Raw genomic sequence first — 26,461 nt, 5'->3', positions numbered from 1 at the left:
GGACTTAAGAAAATTCTACAAAGTGAAAAAGTCCAGTCTCAAACCGACCTAAGTGAACGCATCAGTCTGTGCTGCTGCTGTCAGAGGTGTGAGCTGGGGACTCCAGGAATCAGAGAGAAGACAGGAGCGGAGGAAGGGACCCTCGCCTGGATCTCCCGTGTCTCCAGCCAGCACGTTTGCTTTGTAATCTATGAATGTTAAAAACGGAGGGGTTGCAGAGCAGAAACGCCGGGGAGAGGGGGACAAGTCCTCTATACTTAGCAGGGAAGGAGAATGCCGGTTGACTAGTGAGGCGAGTGGAGAAACGCAGAGAAGCCTCCTGGAGGCACACAGTTCGTTAAGCCCGGGGACATGCTAAATGAACCTTTGCAGCAGGAGGCAGTGAGGCGCTGGACGCGGGCGCCGGCGACAGCGCGGGCGGGCGGGGAGGGGCGAGGGGCCGCCCCGGGAGGACACAGCCAGTCAGAGGCGCGGGGTGCAGGGCGCGCGGACGCATTGGAGGAAAACACGCGAGCCCCAAACACACCAGCCTGAGGAGGCGCCGCACCTACTTCCCAATATAACCAACTAGGGCTGGGGGAGCGGAACTGCGAGAAGGCTGCAGCCAAAGTGCCATCAAAGCTCGGGGCGGAGAGGATGCGTGACCTGGGTCCCCTCTGCTGCAAGAGGCAGGGCAAGCTGGAGGATTCCCTCTGAATGATTAAGAACTCTGCAATTCGCCTCTGCCACAGGCTGCAAAGGACCCGAGGAACCGCTCTCTCTGAACTGTGCTGATGGGCAGGAGGATGGGAGACAGGAATTGAGAGTCACAGAGGAAGGACAGTGGAGTCTGGCATCTTATTGGTAAGTGGCTGACATTCCTTTGCCAGTGACTGCGTTCTGTGATTGTGCACTTCATCTCCCAGCCACTTAGGATTTTTGACACACTGGCTTCTGCAAAGCCATCCTTTCTTGCCATGTTGCCAGAATGTAAAAACTGTAAGATGAAGCTTTTTTTAAATATAAGAAAGAAAACACGATTTTATTTTCTGCTAGGATATTATGGCAAAAAGTTGAAACAAGAGTAAATATAACCCATTTGTGTATCTCCTAATGCCACCCAAAATAAGAGTAGACAATTCCTACACGTAAATTGCAAGGCGATAAATGCCAGGATAAAGTGAGGATGTTTCTACAAAGGAAACTAGATGTTCGGAAAATAGGATGTTCTCAGGTACTGGATGTATGTCTTACGTTTGAGCAATGAGTTTCTGAGACTAAATAATTGGGTATCTGGCATTGCAATAACTTGTTAAAATTCAGTAGGGATGCTCTGTAAGTGGAGTTCTACAAAGTTAGTGAGACTGAGAAAAACTGTACCTTGGATTATGCTGAGCTTTTTTCTGAAGGTTGTATAGGATTGTGATAGGTTAAAAAATTATGTTCAGACGTCCTTAACATGTTTTGTATGGAGATATATGGAAGAGAATATCAATTTGCACATATATAAACCTGATGTACTGTAAGCTGAGAATTACTCTGATGACCTGAACGATACGTTGTTTCAACTATATTTGTTTGCGAAAGAACCGGAATCCACTACATATGTTAGAACTATATTACTTTTAAATCTTAGAACCGTTCTCCCAAGAAAAATACAATTTCATGTGGTAATTTAAATGCAGGTGAGAAGCAAAAAACTTTTAAACTGTTGTATGTTCAATGCCTTACCTACATTTAATTCATATATTTCTTAATTTAAAAGAGAAAATCATTTAGGGGGCCAGAACTTCTACTCTGATTCTCAATTTCGACTGTGGAAATAAGGATGAAAGAAGTAGATGTTCATTAGAATACTAGCATTTAAAAAATATAGACAAATAGTTGAATTTAAAAATTAATACAGATATCATCGATTACTGTTAAATTGCAACAGAACTACAGAAGTACTTATGACCATTACGGGGAGCTTAAGGGAGTTCATTATGATTAATATTGTGACTCTCAGTATTTCAGAAAATAATGACTAGGTCATTCCTGTTTTTGAAAATGCCTGTAGTCAATTTTGGGCAATTCTCATGGTTGCTTGCATATTCTCCTATTTCATGCTCAAATTATTCTAAGTTATGTGGAGACTAGTGTACTGAGTCTGAAACTTAACAGGCATAAGTTTGCTCTGACTTTAATCGAAAAGAGATGTGACTGAGAATATGTCATATAAAACTAATGATAACAAATTAAAGATATTACATACAAAGATCATCTAAGTCTGTTAAAGGGAGGAAAAGCAAAAACAAAATCAGAGTTAAAGTTACAAAAAGGAAAATGCAATATAAAGAATATAAATTGAAAAATAGCTGGAGTGTGAGGAATAATATTAAAGCCTATCTGAAAATAGAAAGTCAGCGAAATTGTTATTACAAGTGCCAGTGTTTTTGCTTAGGAATTGGTGTATCCTTTAAATTATTTAAAACTTCTGAAAATTGAGAAAGGAGGAGAAAAACTGCTAATTTTAATTTCTTTCTGATTCCATAGACAACTAAACAGAAAGTTAGATTCTTAAAAGTTAAATAAAAATATAATCACATAGATTAACTAAATGCCAGACTTTGTAAGTTGTGAGGCACATGTATACCAAGGTGCTTTTGGAAATACATCACAAAAGCTACAGTTGTGGAATTTTTAAATGAATAGCTGAAATACCTGAATGTTTCTCAAGGTGAGCAGTCAGTACTTCAGGTGTTAGGTGGTCTGAAACAATTCTTAGTCAGGGAACCAAACTGAAATCAGATCGTGAATCTATATATAGAATATGTTTATGTAAGATGAATCATTAAAATTAGTAGCTTGTGAAAATTTACTTCAATCTTATGTGTCCAATTAAGTAGCACTATCTGTTAGAAATGTACCAGGTTTGGCTAATATGTATTTCTTTAAATGTCTCTTTTACTTCACAGTTTAGAAAATCTAGACCACTTTCAGGGTAGAGGTAAGAGTGTGATTGTCTGTCACAGCTGACTTAGCAATAAGGACCGGAGGGTGTCAGTAAAGGGCAAAGGGCCCACATAGGCTGGCCAAAGCATTTTGGAGTTTGTCTTACTTCTAGACAAAATAAAGGCATATTTTGTGAAGATTAAAGTAAAAATGATGAAAACTTCTCTAGATGGCTGTAATACTGTGAAGATGATTTGATTTTACACAGTTTGGCTAAAACAAAGTTATAGCAGAGTTCGGTGTCTCCTTCGTCAGTCAAACTAATTCAGAATTTTATGAGGCTCAGATATTGTGTAATTTGCTGAATCCATTCTTTCTCACCTATCTTGATTACCTATTGTCTTTGAATTTTCTTTTTAAACATGGGTATTTTAATTTTTACTAAGTTGTTGGAAATTTGTTTCTCTTAATTTAAATAATAAACTCATACATTCATGTGGTTTGTTTTCTTGAAATTCTGACTTCAGGAGTTGATTTTATTAATCTCTTTCTTCTTTCTGACAATCCAAACATAAAGTAAGAAAGCCGTGTGTTTCTCACAAGATGTTAAGAACAGTGTTGTAAGGCTGTGCTAATATGTTACATGAACTTCTTAACACTTTATAGCAGGAAAGAGACTGGTCGGAAGCTCAAAGCAGTAGAATCACTGCAGAGGTCTATTTTCTGAGCATTTGTGATCAATAACTCCACATTAGAGGCTGGTCCATTTTAAAAAGTAATGAAGTAAAGAAAACTCCTAATGCTTAAGATTTAAGATTAAAAACTACTATGAACTATGTTCCATCTCCCTACCCACTCAAGTAAGCAATCCTGTTTTATGATTTTTGGAGATTCAAATGTGTATTGTTAGAAGGGTTCTAATAAATTGAATATTATTAGTTCAGATTTTTTTCCAGATACTTAAACAGTTTTTTGAGTTGATTTATTTAAATTGAATGACACAAAATATAATGTTTTAATACAGTGGCTATAAGAGCAATTTTTAAATGGAAATATATATTTGCTTTTTTAGAAAACTGGTTTTACAATTGATTTCTTTCATCAAAATTATTCTGAAGTGTTGAATTGAATCCCAAGAACTTAACATAATAACACTGTATAACTTCAGTTATGTTTTACCTATAATATTTGCATAAGCTAATTGTAGATAATTTTATGTCTATTAATCCCTATAAATTAAAACACAGGTCTTTAGTTTTATATCCCAGAGTACTGCATATTATAGTTTTGAAATTATACCCTCCTCACACATAAGCTCATAAGTGTTACAAAGCTATTCCAGTATGGTAGTTTCTCTTTTCTCCAGTGCAGGGAGCTGGGACATTTCCACAGAGCCCACAAAGTAATTCTGGAAAATAAATCAAGATTGTCTGTTTTATGAAAATTAAAAAATGGATCTACCATTTTTAATCTAATATAAAATAGCGTGAGATCTATCATTCTTGAGAATCTTAAGAAATTACAGTCATATTCATTTCCCATGTATTTCTTAAGCTAGAATTTCTTGTGATCACTGCCATTTTTAAACATTTCAAAAAATGTTTCATTAGATACATTTTACAACACAGATGTAAAGTTGATTGTTTTTTCTTTTTTCCTAAGTGGTTCTTAAAAACTTATAATGATCTAAGTAACTTGTTGCTTAATGGCTACCACTTTAATTTATTTATTTTCACAAATGACCTTCTCATAACAGATCTGACAGGACTCACCTATTTCCTCTTATGCCACTCATGTTTCCAAATCGTTCTCACACTCAATTTGCAGAGTGGAGGCCTAGATAAAAAGCAAGGAGCCAATACATTTTATGAGTTTTTGATGAAAATATTGTTATGGTTAATATCTTTACTAGAAAATATAGAGCCAGTTAAAGGTAAAGTGACTAAACTGAACAATATACAAAGCACTTACATTTTAGGCAAGAAATATTTCATTTATGTGAATGATAAAAATTCTCTTTCATATCCATTGACTGGAAAAGTAGAAATACATATTTAAACATTTTATGAAGGGAGTAGGGATGTACTTCACATCATTCTTACAGCTGCTAACAACCCAGAAAGGAGAACATCTCATCTTCCATAACTATCCAGTAGTAAATGTAGTATATGTTTATGAAAAGAAATGTTGCTGATTATATAGGTGATAAAAAATTGAAATTCTCTTCCTTTTGTGAGTATTGGCAGAAGCATTCATTATGAGGCTAAAAATAGTGGGATGTTCTCATCGAGAGATATTATAATGATAGTAATAAAGTATCTGGAGCTGCAACCAGGTCTATTAATGTATTTTTACAAGTATTTCATTAGTTGCAGGAGTTTTATTTATCATATAAATAGTAGAGAAATGGGATGTTTATTTTGTGAGAAATTTAAGTATATAAAGTTTTATCTTTATTTTCTTAAATAATTCATTTTATATTTATAACTATTAAGGATTTTTTTCTGAAATTAAACAAATTATAAAGGCAATATTCAAGAATTTATAACAACTATTTTAATTCACCTAGGTTCTCCCATTTCAGTTACATGCAAGAACTTACTTTCAATTGTGCAATATTTGTTGAGATACTATGTTCTTCAGCCTTTAAATTTACTAAACTAGACAAAAATCCCTGATGACTAACAGTAATACTATTAGAAATTACAGGTGAGTGACAATAGGAATTTTTAAAAGAATTATTGTTCTCTAAAATAAATTTTATTTAATTGACAGTTTCATGATCATTAAATATAATAGGAATTCCTGGGCACTGGAACAGATTGAATGACCCCAAATATATCTGAAAACATTGTGAAAAGTCTCATGTTTAATCTGTTAGGTATTGTATTTTGCCTTATTTTGTTATTTTAAAACTTTCCTCTTATTGTTTTCTAAAAGATATAGACTGGCTTAATATTATCTCCCATATAGCAAAAATTATTAAAACAACTTGTTAATGTCCACTATTTCTTTTCTAATTTTATATTTTTGATGATATGAATTTCAAAATTATAGCATTGATAAGAGAATTGAAACTCTAAGCTTCATAATTCTATTTAATACTCTCTTCTTCCTTTTGTGATACTGTTATTCTAATGTGTGAGCTGATGAATGAGAGTTCATGCTAAAATAACCATATCATTCAAATTCAGCACAAATGTCATGATTTATTGATGATTAATTGGGGGACACGTAGGGAAAAGTGACAATAAATATCATTTAATATTGGAAGGGGCCATACAGAGCTCGTATTTTTACCTATTCATAATAAAGTTTATTCACTAATAAACAAGGGTATAAAAAGGTGAAGTGATGTGTTCAACATTGCAAGTAATGCAAAAGATGGAATTAGAACTCACATCTCTTAAATTTCAAGATCAGAGCTATTTATAGCTTATACTTTATTTTATACTGTGGACATCTTGATTATTTTTGTATCTATTCAAATCAAATCCTTATATTAGGATATAAGTATAGGTAATTTCCTTGTTGCCACTGATTATCTGTAAAACATTGTCTTTTAAGATTAGAAATTTAAGATCCAATTATATTAACTCTGGAAACTGCTATACCCACATTCTCTTAACCAACAACTATAGAACTTAACTGCTAGATGTGAACTTTTTCACAATGAACTTGGTATGCACTCAACAGCTACATCAAATGACAGAAGTTTTTTTTTTTTTTTTTTTTTTTTTTAAAGTTTTAATTTAAAAATTTGGGGAACCTTTTAAGGGTTATAATTAAAGTGAAAAAAGAGTTTAAGTGATTTTATTCCATGGCATATATGTAAGGGAACATCCATTTGCTCTATAATACTCTTTGATTTTTCCCAGACTGGCAGGTTTTCTTTTTTTCCTAGTAATAAACGTTTAATGGAAGCCCTAAATCAAACAGAAACTCAATAAGAAATGTAGATGAGAGTATATTTCTTTGACAAATTTTGGGTAAAATTTAATTCATGGGCTTTTTAAAGGTAGTAATGATTTTAGAGCATTTGCTAATAAAGCAGAGACTATATCTCTAGAAATATGCACTATTCTTCTGTTTTGAAATTCAAATGTCAACTTGTATATAAATTCTAGTCTTTCTGTGATAATATTAAAGGAGGTGAATAGAGAACAAATGTGGAACTGTAATACTCTTTAATCATCATTGTATCTGAACCAAAGTTTATCTATGCTTAATTTTAATAATGTCATATAAATTATTTTACAATGAATATATACATTAAAAATTCCTCAGTAGAACTGAATATGATAAAACATAAAATTACCATAGTGCAATTGAGTGGAAGGCAGTTTAAATATTGCTGAATTTCTGGTATTACATTACTTTTACAGATGCCTTCTCCTGATGCTTTAATTGTCAAATTATGACAAGCAATTTATGTGTTGGGGGGAATGAATTCAAGTTTTAAGACTCTTTTTTTCTTTAAACACTGAATATTTAAAGATGGCGTGATAAGTGTAGTAGAGATGATCTGAAAGACTGTGACTAAAAATGTTAATATTTTATTTGAAGTATTTTATATACTAAGTATATAACCCCAATTTACAAATAAAATAAAAAATATATAAAACATATTCTTGAAGCCCAACGAATAGTCATTTTCGTTCTTGAATTTTTACTTTCTTTAGGTATTTACTTTCCTAAAACTTACATTCAGTTCTTTAACGTTTTCAAATAACAGTAATCTTAGTAAGGAGGAGTAGTTACTTGAGATTGAAGTTAAATGATCCAGAATTGATTTTATGAAAATTATACATATTAACTATTTTAAAAATATATGACTGCATTTGTTTGTTTCTCATTCTTTAACATGGTCTTGTTAGTAAGTGCCACAGTAAGTAAAATTAATGAAAAGTAATTTCTTTCACATTTAAAGCAATTTCAACATTAATTTACTCACAGAAATGGTCTACTGTGGACAGTGGCAGTACAAAGTAAGAATATAAAAGAGAATAAATAGTTCACAACCTGGTGGAGGAAATACACCCATAGGGTGAATATAATTCATGTGAAATATGCAGTGATAGAGGTATATGTGACTAAGATGCAGATTTTCAATATTTCTCCTTCTGGAGACTTCTGTTACTTTTCTCCTAATGAACCTTTCCAGCTTGGACAATTTCATGCTAACATTAGTTCTCTAATTGCTTTATTTACTTTCCATTGCCTACGTTATTTTAAAGTGATTTTGGTTCCAAGAGTCACCTAACCACTTTAAATGAATGTTGTGTTTTTTGACATCTCATTATACTGCTAACTTTAATATCTCGGAGCCATCTAATCTCTCATGATACAGCCAAATTCAAGGTAAAAATGAATGTGGCTGAGATGCTGTGGAAAAAAAGCCATTTCTATATGGTATAAATAAGATTTATTTCTTTCATTTATTTAGTATGACATATTAATGCTGCTGATAAAACTTACTTTGCAGGAGTAGATTAACTATGAAGCCAATGAAGCTTTGCTTATATGGCCGTTTCCAAATACTAATAGTAGTAATAGTGGCAGAAATTACAGTAAGCATTATTTTAATAATTATAATAATATATCTAACATAGGGAGCCATATGGATTAAAAGATTTGGTTTTTGAATTTTAGGTTCAATTTTGACTTTAAAACTTATTAGCTGTATAATTTTGGACAAGAAACAATCTTTCTTTACATACAAAATACCTGTCATAATGTAATATACAAGAAAAAATATCTACTTTTCAATGGTAAAAAAAATGATAGTGTTAAAATCATTCAAGTTTTAAGTCTAGGAGGAAATTTTTATTTTACTTCAATTCTCATTCTAAGCTTATCTGTCTACCAAAATATTGTTGTTGTTGTTGTTGTTGATGTTGTTTTTTAATGAGACACAATCATGTTCTAATTGTGGAAGGGGATATTGAGATCTTTAGAACATCAGCATTTAAAGATTATTCTGTGTATCTCATCTTTTATTCAAAGAATTTTCTCAAATATATACTTCTGATAAATCTAGTATGTTTGATACCATATGCTTTTCGGGATTCAAAAGAAATGAGAAATTTGACCACTGACAATGAAAAGATGGAAAATCGTTCAGTCAGGACACAGCTTAATAAGAAACTTAAGAAAAAAATACCTCTAAAAGACTGTAGAAACATTGGAGGAACAGAAATGGTCATTGTTGTGATGCATTAAACTAACTTCCTGGACAAACTCTTTTCAGTTGTTGTAGAGAGGGAGAAACAAAACAAATGTGTAGGAAAAAGGTAGGAAAGCTAATTAATGTACAGAAAGAATGCTCTTAATGCAAAGAGAGAAGTTAAAAATATATAAAATGAGGAAATTTGGAGGATTCTAAGAGATAAACTGAAAACATTGGGATTTTGTTCCAAAGCAAGGGAATAATATTTATCTCAATATTGTATGATATTTGAGTTTCTTCCCAGTTTTTCCCTTTACTGTGACTTGTACAGGTCACATTGCTTCTCTCCCTAGTTTATTAATTTCTCAATCAAAAGAATTTAAGTAAATGAATTTAAAGCATATTCTTCAGGTTTTGATCCACTGTTACTCTATGACTGTGTGAGTTGTGAGGTTTTGACAAAGGGAAGAATGGAATGACATGAAAATGTAAGGATTGACAACTGAATCTAGAATGAGCTCCACAGAAGAGAGAAGAAACCACATTCATGGCATATGATGAGGTCACAAAAAGAGCATGAGCTTCTTAGACACAGGTTTAACCCAGGTGTTTCCCTAAGCAACACAATAACCTTTATACATTTTCATTTCTTTCCCTGTAAAAGACGATATTAACTAGTAACTCATCATTCTTTTTGCAAGAAGGAAATGAGACTGTAGATTTAGGAACCAAAATTACTTCATATATTCAGCTATAGATGCTTATAAAATTTCTTTTTTTCCTTATACGTTTTAAGGCATAAAATTATTTAAATTTAGTATAAATATACGTGGGTACAGTGACTCTAGGATTCTAAATATGAAGAAAATCACTTATTTTCTTGGCTGGATGCTGTGTATTCATGTATATTTGCTGATGGTGACATGTTTTCTTTTAATGACCTTATTTTACTTGCTCATTTTGACAGTGATTACCTCTTCTGGACCTTTTACTTTAATTTTGTTTTGTTGGGCCTGAAAAGGGAAGTCATTCATTTCCCTTTACAAAATTACTTAGAGCATAGATTCTATTTTGTAGGTAGAGGAAGATATTTCACATGATGTCTTTTTAATCCTGTGTGATAACAAAATAGTACAGAATACATTCATTTGAAATTAATAATGTTCCTCAATTATATTCTTTTTTACTTTATTGTCTCTTTTGCTACTTTAAAAAAGTAATATTTTGAAACAGACTTGTGCTACAAATGTGGTGTCTAATGCTAACTCTTTAAAACAAATCTAAACTGAAATATTTTAAATTGTGAATTGTATTTTAGAGCAAAAATACAATGATTTAAGCTTGTAAACATTTTACAAATTTTTCCAAAAATGACATATAGATATATATTACTATGGTAGCTTTTTTGGGTTGGCTACTTTGGCAATGAGTTATTATAAAATAAAAACACATTTTACTAATTGTGTGGTAAATCATATAATATTTTAAGTATGTATGTCCTTTATACCCATCCAATAAGTAAACGTCTTCCTGAAACATTTACTGATTATTCTACTTTTGTAGAAGATATAATATAGCAGAAAGAAATGGAAGAAAGAAATCTCAGATAAGAATATTTTCTTTCAAAAAAGGTATGAGAAAAATTTATTGGGTCTGGAACTGTTGGATAGAGAGGAAAAGAGACAGGTGAAGAAAGCCACCAAGCAGACAGGAGAGGGAGCTGATAGAAAGCAATTTTGTGCTGTTTAGTGAGGAAGTCATTAAATAAATATTTATACCATGAGCTATTTAAAAACAAACAAACAAACCTGGAATTGATATTTCACCTGAAACAAAGGTGTCTTTTAATCTTTGCTCCGTGTATTTTTCTTCTAAGATAACAGTTCTTAAGATCTAAATTCATGGCTTAGTTTTTCATGTTGCATATCAAAATGCCAACTATTCAGAAATGCCATACAGTTGCTTGGATAAATATTAATTTAGAAGGAAGAAATGACCTAGTGTTCTCAGTTATAATTCTTATAACTTCTCTTATGTAGACATTATATATGGTCTAATATCTCCTACATATCAGAATTTTTTTTTTTTTTTTTTTTTTTTTTTTTCCGAGATGGAGTTTCGCCCTTGTTGACCAGGCTGTAGTGCAATGGCATCATCTTGGCTCACTGCAACCTCTGCCTCCCAGGTTCAAGCGATTCTCCTACCTCAACCTCCAGAGTAGCTGGGAATGCAGGCATGCGCCAACACACCCAGCTAATTCTTTGTATTTTTAGTAGAGATGGGGTTTCTCCATGTTGGCCAGGCTGGTGTCCAACTTCTGATCTCAGGTGATCCACCCGCCTCAGCCTCCCAAAGTGCTGGGATTACAGGTGTGAGCTTCTGTGCTGGGCCAATATCAGAATTTTAATAGATGTCTTAAAATTGAGATGTTTAATAGATTTTTAAAAACATCTATTAAACTTTAATAGTTGATTAAAAGTCNAAATTAAACATTTTTTTTTTTTTTTTTTTTTTTTTTTTTTTTTTTTTTTTTTTTTCCGAGATGGAGTTTCGCCCTTGTTGACCAGGCTGTAGTGCAATGGCATCATCTTGGCTCACTGCAACCTCTGCCTCCCAGGTTCAAGCGATTCTCCTACCTCAACCTCCAGAGTAGCTGGGAATGCAGGCATGCGCCAACACACCCAGCTAATTCTTTGTATTTTAGTAGAGATGGGGTTTCTCCATGTTGGCCAGGCTGGTGTCCAACTTCTGATCTCAGGTGATCCACCCGCCTCAGCCTCCCAAAGTGCTGGGATTACAGGTGTGAGCTTCTGTGCTGGGCCAATATCAGAATTTTAATAGATGTCTTAAAATTGAGATGTTTAATAGATTTTTAAAAACATCTATTAAACTTTAATAGTTGATTAAAAGTCCCCTGATGTACTTCTGTGATTAACTACCTTTAGTAAAAGTTAATCCCTAGTTGGTTAGTGTTTGTCTTTAATGCTTGAATAAGTTATCTATCTCAGACACATTTCTTTTTTTATGTGTAGGAATGGCTCTATAATTAGTTACTTTATTCTTACATTTCAAACACACCAGAAGAATTCAAGTTTTCTCATGAGATAAAATAAAACCTGAATAAAATAAATACACCTTATGAATCTTTTCCCATAGACAAAATAATACAGACTCCATTTTAAGGATGGATATATGAAAACAAGTTATTTTGAAGGAGAATTGCATTCCAATAATAAAATACTTAAAACTTTTCTTCTAACTCTTCATTTATAGAGTCAAATGTTGTATAAAAGTGACTTCAAATATGATTTTTTAATGTATTTTTTGTGAGATTACAAATGATCTGCTCCATTGGTTGTGTTGTAAACTTAAAGACCACCTAATGAAGTATAATCTTATGACTAGGAATCTTGATTGAATGAACACTATTGTGTTCATCTCTTTTTATTCTAATATGGAATTCACAATTAGAAGTACGAAATAGTATGAACATTTTATTTGTATAAATATATGTACAGCAGTCCCTCCTTTTCTGTGGGAAATATATTCCAAGACCTTCAGTGGATGCCTGAAACCACAGCTAGTACCAAACTCTATATTTTTTATATATTATCTATGTGAGAACTGAGATGGCTAGTAATTGACCAGGGGACAGGTAGCATACACAGTGTGGATAAGCTAGAGGAAGGGATGATTTGGTGGAACACAGTGCGGCTGCAGCAGATTTCATCTTGTTATTCAGAATGGTGCAAATGTAAAATATGAATTGCTTATTCCTGTAATTTTCTATTTAATATTTGTGGACTGCAGCTGACCTTGGGTAAATTAAATGGTGGAAAGTCACACTGTGGATAAGGAGGGATTAATGTACCACAAATTTCTTTATCCATTCAATCACTGACAGAAGCTTCTGTTGTTTCCATATCTTGGCTATTGTGAACAATGGTGCAATCAATGTGGGGGTGCAGGTATCTTTACGAGGTGGTGATTTTATTTACTTTGGGTATATATTCAGAAGGAAGATTTCTGGGTCATATGATAGCTCTGCTTTTAATTACTTTGCAAACCTCCATACTGTTGTCCACAATGACTGCACTAATCTAAATTTCTACCAAATTGCAAGTGCTTTTTTTTTTTTTTTTTCACCTGTTCATCAACACTTGTTATCCCTTGTCTCTTTGATAAAGGCCATCTTAAAAGGTGTAAGGTGATATCACCTTTTTATATAGCTGTTGGCTATTTTTATGTCTTCTTTGGAAAATACATATTCTGGTCCTTGCTCATTTTAATCAAGTTTTATTTTATTTTACTATGAAGTTGTGTGAGTTTCTTACATATTACTTATCCTCAAAGAGGAGATCTGCCATTTTCAGCAACATAGATGAACTTAGAGAGTATTTTGGTAAGGGATGTTAGCCAGACAGAATGAAAAATACTGCAGTATATTACTTATACAAGTATGTAAAGAATAGAACAGTGCTTACCAGGAGTGGGAGTACCGGATGAGGGTGGATGGAGGGTGGAGTGAGGAAATGGAAGTCAAAGAGTACAAAGACATTGCAGTTATGTGAGGTGAATAAGTGTGGACACCTGATGTACAATATGAGGAGTATGTTAGTAATATCGTAGTGTCTATGGGAATTTGCCAGTAGAGTAGACAAAGAAAGGTAACTACATGAGATGATGGATGTTAATTTGCTTGGCTGTAGTAATCATTTCATTGTAAGTATGTGCATCAAAACATGTTGTACAACTTAAAGCATCTTTCATCTTTTAAAATTATTTTATTGTATATATTTAAAATCGCTATGAAAAGAATGTAATTAAAGCTAAACCTCTCTCCTAAAGTAGTATTCCAACTCTCTCCCTCAGAAGGAGTAATCATTAAGAGATTTTTTTATACATATAGCATTCTATTTATAGATAATGTATCAATTTTCTTAATTTTGGGTAGCTATATAACAAAAGGTATGTAATTTTAACAGAGTACTTTTGATAAAGTTATACATGATTTATATGAATAGTTCCTCACCTAAAACTATCCACCAATTTACTTCTCTTATGAAAACAAAAATGAAATTAAAATTCTTAGTTATGAATTTTATATGAATGGATCTTGAAGTTGTATTGCTAGGTCATTGAGAACGTACACTTAAAATTTTGCCTTTACTGCCAAGTTTCCCTCCATAGCAAAGATACCAACTAATACTCCCACTATTAGTGTATTCCAATGTCTGTCTCGTCCCACTGTAGCCAACACAGTGTGTTACCAAACTGCTTGTTCTGTGCCTAACAGAATGGTTCTAAAAGAAAGTATGTTTTTATTTTAATTTATGTTTAATATTTGAACATCCCTTTATGTTTATAACACATTTTTTATTTGACCTATGGTTCCTACCCATTTGCCAGTGATGTTCTGAGTTGATCTTTTTCCTAGTCCTTTTACATACTAACAGAAACAAACACATAGCAGCAAGAAGTCAATTTAAAATGCTTTGAGGCATTGCCAGATTTTATAAGAAATAAAATGCATGTCTGTGAAAATTATAGAGATGTTTGTGTAAATACCATTGTCTTCTTTTCTCCCTCCACTGTAAGCAGAAGATCCAGTGGAGATCCAATGAAGAGAATAAAATTTTGTCTTCTTCAACCACATAAAAAAAATCCAGATAAATGAACCCGTTTTCTCACATTCAAAGTAGCCTTCTAAATATCACTCACTCAACATTCCTTCAGGGAATCTCACTGGAAATTTTTTTCTCCAGACTGGTTTCTCTCCTTCTATTCTCCAACATGTCAATAATTCTGATGGGATAATCTTTCAGAGACTCAAGCTTGTCATGTCATTTCTTTGCTCTGAAAGCTTTAATGCTTTCTACAGTTTAAAGAACACATTTCAGACTTTGCAGTGTTCCGTTAAGGAGTTCCATAACTGTTCTTTAGCAACTCTTTTCTAGGCTCCTTTGCAACTACAACAATGGATAGATTTTAAATTCAGCCACAATACTACCAAAACCTATAATTAGTTGTCCCATCTCTGTACTTTTGCTGACATCATTTTCTGCCAAAAATAATGCTTTGGGATATATTTTTTCCTCTTTTTTTCTTTTTTGACATGGAGTCTCACTCTGTCACCCAGGCTGGAGTGCAGTCACGCGATCTTGGCTAACTGCAACCTCCAGCTCCCAGGTTCAAGCAATTCTCTGCCTCAGCATCCCAAGTAGCTGGAATTACAAGCACACCCCACCATGCCCAGCTAATTTTTATGTTTTTATTAGAGATAGGATTTTACCATCTTGGCCAGGCTGGTCTTGAACTCCTGACCTCGTGATCCCGCTGCCTTGGTCTCCCAAAGTGTTGGGATTACAAGTGTGAGCCACTGCGCCCAACCGGGACATCTCTTTACAAAAATTACTTTTCCTATCAGAAGATTGCAAGCTGCTTTGAAGATAAGAAAGTGTTTTGATAATTTTTATAAACTGCTTTGCCTAACATAAACACTGAGGTATTTATTTAATTAATTTTTATTCATTTAGAGCAGAATTTAATTTAATTAATTTAATACATTCTGCTCTAAATAATACGGTGCTTTAAAGAGGCCAATATTGAAAAATACTTCATAAAGAACAATTACCTTTAGTGAGGTATAACACAGAGTGAGCTCTCAGTTAAGTTGTTATAGGTTCATTTCTGGTCCTTCACCTAATAACATCAGTAAGACTAATTATTTGTCCAAGTTGTAGTTTCCTAATTGGAATAAAGATATTAAACTTGTCTATTCTGAAATAAATTATGATAAAAGATTTTTGTACTTTTAATTGACAAATAATAGTTGTGAATATTTATAAGATACACAGTGATGTTTTGATAACATCATTGATGTTACATATACTGTATACTGATCAGATCAGGGTAATTAGCATATCCATCATCTCAAACATTTATCATTTCTTTGTGTTGGTAACGACAAATATTCTCCTTCTAGCTATTGTAAACTATACATTACTGTTAACTATAGTCATCAGTGGTATATAACAATGCTAGAACTTATTCCTCCTGTCTAGTTGTAAAATTTAAATTCCACTGACTCAATGAATTTTACAACGCCTGCATTGCTTGTTACAAAGCATGTAACATTGCTTATTACAAAAACATGAGCAGTAGACCAACGCTTCTTTTAGCTCTGCTGAAACATGAGCAAATATTTTTCACTTTTTACATCATTTATAATTGTCTGTAACTCCTACAAAGTTAATATTTCTTAATGCAAAAAAACAAGAAAGATATATATAATTTTACAACCTCTTATAATATCTAGTACATATGTATGTGTGTATAATACATCTGTCATTATAAAATGAATAATAAATCTTACATTTTATAATGAAAGACATATTATACATTATATTTGGACTTCGCCACTGAACCAAATCACAAATAGGTCTGGTAAGTAAAATGTCCCATCTGTAACTACAATAAATCTTAAACTTAATTGTTAGTTCTATTGATCATATAATGCTTTTTCAATTCAACAGATTCACAACTAGCTAAAATGTCATATTTCTCTATCAGATAATAAAGTCATCATAAGAGGAGTAAATAATTGATTGAAAACTGAAAAGACTTTTTTGTTTTCAAATTAATATTAAACTATTGAAAATTTTGAAAACTGAATTAAGAATAGAGTCCATTAATTCAGTTTCATAAATTCATATAGAAACATCAGCAATAAAAAAGTAACAAATATGCTGTAGCCCAAAATGAAGATCTTAAAGAGGAATTTATTTCAACAAACCACAAAGCATTTCTCGGCTTTTCAGATCATTGGCTATATTTAAGTCTGGGAGCAGAGTATTACCTCGTTTATTCCTCTTCTTCTGTCGTCTTTATCTTGAGATGCCATTCTTCAGACCAATCCGTTCTCAACAAGAGTGCTGTGTCATTAATAGGAAATACTGTTGAACTGCATAAAGGTTCCACATTCTCAGTTTTTCTATCACTAGACAAACTCAGAAAAGTCATGCTGTTCTTCATTGTATTCACTTTGCCTCAATAGAAAATACTAAAAGTAAAAGCAAAATGGAAGACCAAGACTTCCCCCTTGCGATGAGAGGAAAATAGAGAGTTTACAAGTGTCAAACACAAGGATGCCAGCTGGAGTCACGTACATTCCACTGTCATACAATTAAAATTACCTTCTTACCTCTGTGATTTTACAGAATGGTGGACAGTTGCTTAACAAGGGAAGGGATGAATGTGTGTATGTACTTGCTCCTGAGCATTGGATCCAAAAACAAAGAAACCAGTTGTTGTCTTAGCTTGTATGACCCTTGTGTTGAGAAATAGATGGCGTGAAAGAATCAGCAGTACCCTATCTAACATTTAAAATAAATGTTACTTAGTATTTCTAAACTTCTAAGAAAAAATGTCAGAGGTTTTTACACTTTAAAATGTGTAGGAGCTCAGAGTATTAAGAAAAAACTCAAATTTTCTATATTCATTTTTAGTTTGTTCAGTAATTTTGGGCAATAGATTATTGCATACAGAGAAGAGATTTACTGACTGTTCAGTTTCACGAAATTTATGACACTCTGATAAAAACAATCACCTAGCAAGTATTTGCTCAGCAGCAGATGAATGGCATGGGAATACAGACATGTTGGACTATTTTGCCGAGGCACCACCAAAAGAGGGAAAATGATGCAGAAAGTGGAAAAACATGATACTCTATGATACAAATACATGCAAACTTTGAGATAAAGATAGGAAAAATATAATTGATTAGAACCGAAAGCATTTTGTCATTGTATTTGTGTGTGTGTGTTTTAAAGACACATACCGTGAAAACTGTCAAAAACTGAACGTGTGGCTTAAATATTAGTCATAGAAAAAGCTCTTATAGCTTGTTTCATCATAAAATTTAGTATATATAGTAAATACATTTTATAAGATATGAGATAAATATTGCATCAGCCTGATTACCATAATATGGATACTTGAGAATACTTGGTACACATTATAGTAAACTTTATAGTTACCAGTTAATTTCATTTTTTTCACATAGTTTAAATTTGAAAAACATGAGATATAAATTCAAAGAAAAATCAAGAGAAATCAAAGAAATGTTGAGTTTGTTCAAAAGTAAAAGTGAAAAAATGAGAAAAGTGCTATTCAACTTAGGTTTATTTGCTGTTTATTTATCAACCTATTTTTAAATATTAGTAGTGTTTCAATCTTACTATGAATGATTTATGCAAGAAGCAAAATCTTGCAATATCAATTTTTAAATGTTTTGTTGATGAATGTATAGAGTTGCATATTTGTGTATGCTTTTTGTGTATACCTTTTATGGTAAGAGAGGAGAAAGAGTTGTCTTAAATCTGAAGTATTTAGCATGAACATTTCTTTGGTCACAATTTTAGGGCTCACTATTAAACTTCTGAAAACTGCAAAGTGTAATTAATGCCCTTCCAATCATCAGCATCATCATCAACTTAGGAGGAACTAAACCAAATCTATTAAGAGAAAGAAGTGTAGAGTTTGTTTTAATTTTGAACTAATCTCCTCAAACCTTATTTCTCGTTTATTCAATGAGAACACAAAACTGAGCCTGGCCTGGCCTTTAATTTTCAGGACATTAACTTACATTTCATGGAGTAGGTATTTATCACCAGGAGGCAACTCCAATAACTTTCTCTTTATTTTAAAATTTTCCTGTAACATTTATTTGTTCAAACTTTTCTTTCCATGTCTGTTTTTATTCAATCATTTATTCTCTCCTCAAGGCCTCTCTCCTTTTGATTTTTGCCATATCTTTAATATCTTCAGTCTCTCCATTTCTATCACCTTCTTTCTTTTGGCCTAACACATATGCAAACTGGTACAGTCTTAAAAATAAAAGTAAGTCTGTTTCTCCTCTTGCCTCTACTTAAGTGACCACTCTCACACTTCAGACTCTTTTGTGTGCATACCTTACTTTCCTCTTTTGTGTTCACTGAAAACAATTTAACTCATCTTTTTATCCTCATCACCTAGTAGTTACTTGCAAGTAGACACTCAACACATGCTTATCGAAGGATTACATGAATGTATGAATCTTATCATGTTCTTTTATCTCAATTGACTGCTCTCGTTAAGTTTTTGAGATCTATGAATATTATGTCTTTTAAATTTACTATAATAATAAATAGCATAATAGCAATAAAGAGCATGCCCCAATCTTTCAGTTCAACACAGAAAGGTGTTAGTGATAGTTTATGAAGGATGTGCAAATGGATATCTATTATATGAATAAGAGCTCATAATTTAATTTTAATGGCTCTGAGTCAATGATAATTATTTACATATTTTCATTGATTGATAAGCCCTAATCTGGCCATAGCGCTAGCCTAATTTGGCAAATGATTTCATAGAAAAATACAAATATATATATGCCAATGTGTTTCCAATCTCTATGACTTTGCACCTCTTGCCCCATTGGCCCGAAACATTACTTCCTCTTTCTTCTCCTGAATAATCTCTGCCTATATTTCAGATCTAGATTATCATTTCTTTAGAAATGTTGCCATCAAACTTGCACGTTCTGCACATGTACCTCCCTTCTTTAAACTCTAATAATTCAACTCTTATTTCGTATATTTAGTACATAGCACAATGCCTGGAATTTAGTGGGCACTCGATAAATACTTATTGAATGAATGAATAAATGTGAATGAGCGTGGATGCAGTCTGGGACAGGTGTTTAATGTACAGCTCAAGTAACTGAAGAATTAATGTTTTCATTGATCTCTGTAGCATGCTACTTTAACTCCTAGGAATTGCAATCCTTCTCATACATTTACATTTTAATTTACATTTCTCAAGAGCTATAGCTCTCTTTGTTGTTAGGCTCAAACTATCTTGACTATTCACCTTCCATTCTTTTATAGAGATACTCCCTGGACCTTGGATTAATTCTGCTAAAGCCCTGCCTATCCTTATAAGAAAATAAAGAGTAAATATTAGGAAAGGAGTTGCAGGAAGAAAATCTGTTTTTAAACAACATTTGCAAAGCTCATTTCTTAGAATTTTGTTAAGAATTAGTTTTAAAACAAAAGTGCCATAAAAATTAACTTCTAAATTTCATTATTTCATTAGCTTATCATATTAGAATAATTAGAACTTGCACAATCAAAGATCTGGTATGATATACTTAACCGAATAATAGTATGAAAATATAATGCCTTATAATTAAGGAATGGCTGTTTGCTATTAATGAAAATAGACTACAGGGAGCTTACTATTCTAAAAAGTGGCTTAAGTGCTAACATTTAATTCTTTAGTACCATCAACCTAAAAACTTCTAAACTTTCTTTATGGATGTTGATTGAATCATCATAATTCATGAATATTAAGTATTATTCACATTCAAATTTTTCTACTCATACCACTCTGATGCATAACAAAATTAAGACAGGCTCAGTTTAAAGACATAAAGGATATAATTTAGGATATTAGACAGCATTAACTAAATATCTCAGAATCTGGAAATTCTGCCAGCATTGATTCAGAATGCCACCTGTAGTAGCCTGGCCTCTGTAATATACTGTTTTGTATGACCATTTCAGCTCTGTGGATGTTCAGGTGTTAAATGAGACAGTGTGAGATAATTTTGTTAATGTGTCTAAATATAGTCCACTGGTTATTCAGTCAATAACATGAACTAAATCCCCATTATGTTCTGTGCTCTCCCTTAAAGTGTTAATTTAACAATATGCACTGCAGAGGGGAAAAAAATAGGCTATCTTAGACCTAGTAGGTAAAGAAAATGAAGTAACAGTCAAATTCTATTATGAGATATTGCACATAAAAGGTTATTACATGCATGAAAACCAGGCCTTCCTTTAATATTTGTGGGGTCTGGGACAAAAATACACATAATGGCTTGTATATCATATCTAAGTATTCAAAAATCATAAACTAAGCTAACAAAATTCTATTCTCCAACTTTGGTAAATGTCCCTTTGTAGGTTCCCAAAAGCCAGTTGTGAATTTGGAATTTTCTAGCTCCTTTTAGTTTGGTACAAAAATGTGGAATCTGGAAGAAGCTGGCTCCAGGTCCTCATCTCTAATCTGCAGCCTGCCTATCTTCTTTACAACACCAAAAAGGGCTTTATGCACAAAAGTGAGCAATCTAGTCCTCATTTCCAAGCTCCATTCACCTCTTCCACACCTTGTTTACCACTCCAACCTACAAGTATACACATAAGTCCAGTCAGAGAGATGGCCAAGAGGCCTCTGCAGGCCGTGTTGACAGGCCTTGGATCAGTTTACCACAGAATTCTGAGATCCCAAGTGTTCTAAATATATTCTAGAGCAGACTTGGCACGGATAATTCTCACTGGCTGTCAAAATCCTTTTCCTGAAGGGTGGGACATGGCTAGAGAAAAGCCAAAGCAGGGTCCTCTATAAAGTGTCAGGTCAAGATAGGATGATGATAATGAAAATATAAGGAAACTCTTATGGGGAAATTTCACACAGTGTCTCTATTTTCAGTGTTATTAGGAGAGACAGCACAACATAGTGAATAAACAAGTTGCCTGAGTACAGAAGCCAACTTTACCACTTACTCTCCTGGAGGTAGTTATTCCACCTTTTTGTACCTCAGTCTGCTCATGTATAAAATGATAATACTACTTATTGCATGATGTTATTGTGAAGATTAGGTGCTGTGCAAAGCCCATAAAATAATACCTGGCATATAGAAAACACTAAATAAGTATTAATCATGATTATTTTGAAGTGCTAAAGAATGATCGATATAGTCAGGATGCATCCCATGTAGGGTGTGAACAAGTTAATATGCCACAGCTAAGAAGGAAGATAAAATCATTTTAATCCCAGAGTGATACTTCCTTTATATTATGTGATTTTAAATCTTTTGATTTAAATTACAAGTAAAGCATTTAGTAAACATAGGTGAAATAATTATACATGTATCAAACAGCACACAAATAATTAATACTTATTGACTATGTGCCTGATAGCATGCTAAAAACATTTTATGCAACATCACATTTAATTCTCAAAGCTAACTTAAAATTATGCATTCTTTTCTAATTTGTGTGCAAATGAGCATCTATGAAAGCATGTTTTTCATCTGGTCCTATAAAATACATTACCTGAGCAAATTAATATACTTGTATCTGTATGTATAAAGTTTATTGTCAAATGAGAACTGCAATAAATTACAGAAGAGTTTACCTTAGCTTTCTACATGAGAAGTTCTAAAAGCCATTTCAGAACTGAGGACAATTTTTTGAAGTATACTGTGCATTTTTATCATATATGTCAGGATTATTGCCAGATAGAAGTATCATTACTCCTAATCGTAATCGATTGAAAAACGTTAAGCATTGGGGTGTTCAATAATAGGACTGACTAATGTAAAGGAAGTGATATTTAGTAAACGAGCTTATTACACAACATATTTAAAAAAAACTCACTGGGTAAATAAGCTATTGAAAACCAGTGGTAATATGGATATAAAACTACTCTGCCATAGGTGAGCAAGTTTCACCTAATATACACCTCAAAACCAAGATAGAGTTTTTTTTTTTGTTTTGTTTTTTGTTTTTTTTTAGATGGAGTCTCGCTCTGTGGCCTGGGCCTGAGTGCAGTGGCGCCATCTCGGCTCACTGCAAGTTCTGCCTCCCAGGTTCACGCCATTCTCCTGCTTCAGCCTCCCCAGCAGCTGGGACTACAGGCGCACGCGGTTACGCCCGGCTAATTTTTGTATTTTTAGTAGAGACGGGGTTTCACCGTGTTAGCCAGGGTGGTCTCGATCTCCTGACCTTGTGATCTGCCTCCCTCGGCCTCCCAACGTGCTGGGATTACAGGCGCGAGCCACTGTGCCCGGCCCAAGGTAGAGTCTTGAGTAGCAGGTGAGAGTAAATCAAGCTGCTGTCAGTCAAGTTATTATTCCATGGTAGCCTGCAGCCAGTAGTGGACATAAATGGAATATGTATCCAGGTAAATAACTCTGTGTGTAGAGACCTGTAACTTGTAAAAGTCTAAGGAGTAAGACCTGGTGTGGTGGCTCACGCCTGTAATTCCAGCACTTTGGGAGGCCAAAGTGGGTGGATTGCTTGAGCCCAGGAGTGCGAGACCAGACTGGGTGACATGGCAAAACCCCATCTCTACTAAAAACACCAAAAAAATCTGGGTGTAGTGGTGCACACCTGTAATCCCAGCTACTTGGGAGGCTGACGCGTGAGACTCACTTGAACCCAGGAGGTGGAGGTTGCAGTGAGCCAAGATCGAGCAACTGCACTCCAGCCTGGGTGACATAGCAAGACTTTTCTCCAAAAAGAAAAGTCTAAGAAATACACATTTAGGGACCGTATGTGTTCACTGTGGGATACTAGAAAAATAGTGTAAATATAGGATATTAGAAAAATAGTGTACATCATAAATAAAACTTGTCTGCAGTCCTTTTCTTGAAAAAAATATTATTTATAGATTTATAGTATTTATAGTATTTATCTGTTTCATAAAACTCCATTATGATATATTGCTTATAAATTATTTAGTAGTTTATTCACTGGGTGGTACAATAGAGTCATTTTCTCAGCACTCTAGCTAGGAATTTAAGCCAAGAAAGGTATAGTATCCTCATGAGTTTTTTGTTTGTTTGTTTTAGTTTTTTCATCAATTCAAGAAAATATCTCACACAGGCAGGATATGTACTAGAAGAGTAGTAATACTACATAATGTAATTAAGAAAACTCAACTGTCTTACTAATAATGCAATATTGCAAATAAGAATATTCAGACATCTTACTAATAATGCGATAAATATAACTTGTCCATTGCTATATTATAAATTGTCAAACACAATTGGAATTTAGCATTTTAAGATCAAGCCTCATGTAAAATGGACTAAGTCCCTCATTTTATCTCAGAAATGACTTCATAAAATTGAAGTGAATTAGGCAAGAGAAACATTTTTAAAAGTTACTTTTATTAAAGTTTATTCATTTTATTTATAATACATATTTTTTATTAAAGCAGTCTAATTCTGCTTTGTCCATCTATCTTTTTTAATATGTTTGTTGAGAGAGAAAGTATGAATATTGTCATTTTAAACATGGCGATGATTATCCGTTTTTAAGTGATTAACCAAAACAAGAAGAATATGAGTAAACATCAAAATGTTTTCTGGTATATTTGAAACCAAAAAGTAACAAAATCAATAATAATAGCCAATATTTATGTATTAAGAACTTACTATCTTCATAGCCTTTTATATTCTAGTCTTCTACTCTAACTTCTTCCTGAGCATGTGAAATAGATATGTCATAAAATTATCAATATTGAGAAATGGTAATATGTAACACTGATCTTATCATTGAATTTTGTCAAAAAAATAAAAGAGTGTATATGTATGGCATGTGTCTTTCAAAATAAGGGGATTTAAATTGAAATTATAAAATATAAATTGTAACTAATATTGTATGTAAAAAAAAAAAGACAGTTTCACAGTCTTCTAAGAACTCCAAAAGTAAGTATATAACATTTTGTTACAATAATCATGTGGACATCAATTTCCAGCAATTAATCTGGTAAAAGTTCATCAATAAATTCGGCCATCTGAACACTGAAAATAACTTGTTATTAATGGAATCAACTGGTCTGCTTTTCAGTATATGAGATTTTACTGTAATAATCAGAACAGATCTTCAAAATGACTAAATTAACACCTCCACAAATGATGGCACAGACTGACATTTTCACAGCTCATATACAAATTAAACAAGTGTCCTGTGACTCCTGTGTCAAACATGGCAGCATTTACATATATTTTTATACAATTATTTTAACTTTAAATAGTTGTGCAAATTGACTTGTACTCTTTCAAGAGTACAGTTTATGGGACTTTTACATGATTTGTGCAGTTATGTTAAATGTATCTAACATTTTCAAAAGTGTATGGAAAGTTAATTCTTTTTTCATTTTTTTCATGAAAAAATAGCAGTATATTTTATTTTTTTCCAAAATATAATTGGAAATAAAATGAGCTGATTCATAGATGTATATACTCTAAAGCTTAAAAAAAAACATAGCATCCTATTTAAAGCATTTTCGAATAACTTTTCCTTTTTGTTCAGATGACTTCATAGTCAATGCACAAACTAAGTCTTTAAATTATAGTAAATCAGACTGTGATATCAGCTTATAGCTAAAGTCTAAGGTGACCCAAAACACTAACTCAATGGAGTAACTTTAAGATCTGCACTAAATAGGTTTGGGAACTAATGCACAACCTAAGACAGAACAAGGGTATCTCAGTCCAGTGGTGATGTCACATTACAATGCTGTGGCATCTATCATTCCAAACAAAACAAAAAGCACATAATCAAACTTAAATGAAAAAATCAATATCAAAATGATTCATTTTCCACCAGTATTTCTCTATTTTCAGAAATTACTTCATATACATTTTCACATAGCAAAAATATTACCCAGTACCTTCATTTAAATGTTTTCACATTAATTAGTTATAAAATAAATTATTGGCTAGGAAATTGATACATATTGATTATTCATACTTTTCACCCAAAATGTGTTTTCCTGGTGCCTTTCTAAGTCATAGTGCATCATGTGAAACTTTTAGTTTTTCAACTATTACCAAACTACATTGTCCTACAGTTTCAGTTTGGCAAAGACAGTTTCTGACTAATGAGGGGTACACCATGAAATTCTGTATCGTTTAGAAAAGAAATTCAAGAGGACTTTAATCTAGTGAAATGAATACTGCCATTTTGGCATTTCTTACATCTTAAGCCTACATCTTAACTAAAGAAAGGTTTATATTCTGCTGAAATGCACCAGAAATGGCTTAGCCTTCAATTTTCCTTAGTATGTTTTCATGGACAAAGTTGGACTAACAATCCATGACTACAGCCTTGAAAATACTATTAATTTCATATAAACTTATAGTTAATTTAAATTTTGGCTTCTGCTCCTGCTGCTGTGTCATTCAATCCCTCTCCCCTTCCTGGAAGAGAATTGGGAAACATGGTATAGTATATACTATACCTGTTCTAAGTAGTAAAACATATGGGTTAAGAATACTAATAATGGAGCCAAATCATCTGGGTTCAAAAATCAGTGCTTCCATTTGAACAATTTATATTCTTTGCACCTGACTTTCCTTATCTATAATGACCTGCATTACTTAATAAATTGAAGTTGACTTGTGAAATTAATTTCACTTGAGCAATTGATGTAATTGTAGCAATTGACTTAACTTTATTTGCATGTTTACCTGAGTTAGGTAGATAAAACAGAAAAGTAAATACACACATTTCAGATTTTCATGGAAATTCTACTACTTTT

The 26,461-nt window shown here is 32.9% G+C and overlaps 1 protein-coding gene and 1 long non-coding RNA gene across 3 annotated transcripts in view; one reads left to right on the top strand and one right to left on the bottom strand.

Annotated features, from left to right (window-relative positions):
* The window catches only part of LOC108538901 (uncharacterized), an 86,876-nt gene that overhangs the window by 54,850 nt on the left and 5,565 nt on the right, over positions 1-26,461 (bottom strand). The window contains exons 2-4 of one of the 2 annotated variants that reach the window (XR_001888222.1): positions 16,941-17,016; positions 4,686-4,749; positions 4,053-4,321 (exon numbers count right to left, since the gene is read on the bottom strand). This is a non-coding gene — a long non-coding RNA (uncharacterized LOC108538901). Of the gene's footprint in view, positions 1-4,052; positions 4,322-4,685; positions 4,750-16,940; positions 17,017-26,461 lie in introns of those variants that run through there. The other variant, XR_001888221.1, reaches the window with a different exon arrangement.
* The window catches only part of CNTN5 (contactin 5), a 1,382,289-nt gene continuing 1,356,377 nt past the window's right edge, over positions 550-26,461 (top strand). The window contains exon 1 of the mRNA XM_017887230.1: positions 550-843. The gene's annotated coding sequence lies outside the window, so the exon portion shown is untranslated. The remainder of the gene's footprint in view (positions 844-26,461) is intronic.

This window comes from Rhinopithecus bieti, unplaced genomic scaffold (assembly GCF_001698545.2).
Source record: "Rhinopithecus bieti isolate Rb0 unplaced genomic scaffold, ASM169854v2 scaffold_14936, whole genome shotgun sequence".
In the NCBI taxonomy this organism is placed as follows: domain Eukaryota; kingdom Metazoa; phylum Chordata; class Mammalia; order Primates; family Cercopithecidae; genus Rhinopithecus; species Rhinopithecus bieti.
Note: the sequence above shows the minus strand (reverse complement) of the source record. Positions and strands in the feature narration are given on the sequence as shown.